Source organism: Trichosurus vulpecula, chromosome 4 (genome assembly GCF_011100635.1).
Source record: "Trichosurus vulpecula isolate mTriVul1 chromosome 4, mTriVul1.pri, whole genome shotgun sequence".
Lineage (NCBI taxonomy): Eukaryota > Metazoa > Chordata > Mammalia > Diprotodontia > Phalangeridae > Trichosurus > Trichosurus vulpecula.
Window position 1 is genome coordinate 258,841,474 of NC_050576.1, and position 1,865 is coordinate 258,843,338.

The following is a 1,865-nucleotide window of genomic DNA, read 5'->3' on the forward strand; positions in this document are numbered from 1 at the left end:
ATACATTTAGGTCCTCTCCCTCAAGACTCCTCTTGGAGAAGAATCAGAGAGGCAGCAGAGTGTGATGGTTTTCCCATCTGTAGACTTGGAATTGAAATTTCAAATCCTGGGGCTGCCACTTCCTACATATGACCTTGGGCAAGTCACTTCCCTCTATGAGACTCAGTTTTCTTACCTGTAAAATGAGAGGTTGAAGCAGATCACCTCTATGATCCTTTCTAGTTTTAAGTCTATGATCCTATAGTGCCCATAACTGGAATCTGGAGTGGTATAATTCAGCAAGTCCTAGAAAGCTGACTCCTTCCATTAATAAAGGAGGAAACAATGCCCTGTGAGGGGAAGTGGTTGAGCCTGGACCAGAACTCAGGCCCCCCTGACTTCCATTTCCAATAGTCAAAGTCAATGATTGGCTCCCCATTTGGGGGCCATTGTTTTTAGAACAATGACCAATCTGGGCCTGCTTTACCTATCTCATAAGATGCCAGTTTTTCTGGGATGAGAAATTTCCAGTCTCAAAGCCTATGGTTGTGTTTATGCCCACAGATTTCATATATGAAACCCATTCTTTAGACAGACGTATATTGGGTATTGCTACCTGATCCCTTCTGTAATATCAGAACTATGCAACAGGCTCTAATCTCAATTCTTGGAACTTTGATGTGGCATTGATATTCATGTATTCTCTACAATGATTTTGCAGCAGGACTCATGGTCCTGATTGATTCAAATGCTTAATTGAGTGCCTATTCCACAGAGGGCACTTCTTTATAGGTTAAAGTTCCAAGGGTGGGCAATCTTATAAAATCTTATAATCCCTTAATAAAAGGATTTGTTCTGTGAAGTTTGGATTCTGTCAAAGGGCTGCACTGGAGGACCTAGAGGGCCACTTGTGGCCTCAAGGCTGCAGGTTCCCCACCCCTGTTAAATTACTTCCACAAGGATTTCTTATGTCAAGGTTATCTTCTGAAGGCAGTGTGTACAGTGGCACACAGAAGCAACTAGGTGGCACAGGGAATGCAGGGAATACCTCATAGTGGGGTCGTGAGGCTCAAATGAGATAATATATGTGAAACTCTTTCCAAACCTTATAACATTGCATCCATGTTACTATCTGATTATCCTAAACCACTTAGTTTACACCTAAAAGAACTCTGTGATTCCTCATTTTAAGGGAACATAGACCACAGAATGAGGCTCATTGCTATACATATCAAGTTAAAAATAGTTTTGAAGATGCCAGAGATGTTCAGCTTTTATTTTTCTCTTCCCTGGCTTAGTTCAAGGTTGTAATTAAATAAAAATCACATGTATCAAGAAATACTGTGGGCCGTCCTGCCAACTTCCAAATGCAAGGATGTCTCTGAGCTGTATTGGAGGGTCAGGAGGGTGGAGTGGAGAGAAGACTGGAAGATGTACTTCCTTCCCCCACCCCTCCAGTGTTCTGCAAGCTGTGAGCTCATGAATTCCTACATAAGCCCGTGTACAGGACACCTCCTCTTTGTACCTTCCTTCAGTCAGTCAACAAGCAGAGAGACCACCAGAAGGAAAGAAGTTGCTTGGTGTTGATCATTGTCCATTAGAGGTGAAATGTCAAATAATTAACAGCTTTCACCAAGAAACTGTTAGAAATGTCCCAATGAGGCTAAAATATTAGCCCCTCAACTGGTGATACCAGCAGAGAAATGTGAAAGCTGGATTCTATTCTAACCATTTTGTGATTGCTACTTAGCAGTAAAAGTCTCTATATGGGAAAAAGACTATCTACTCCATACCTGGAAGAAAAAAAAAACTCTGGAATGGTAAAATTTGCAGAGATTTTCAGAAGCTCTCTGGACCAAAGGTGTCAAACACTCAGCCCAAGGCTG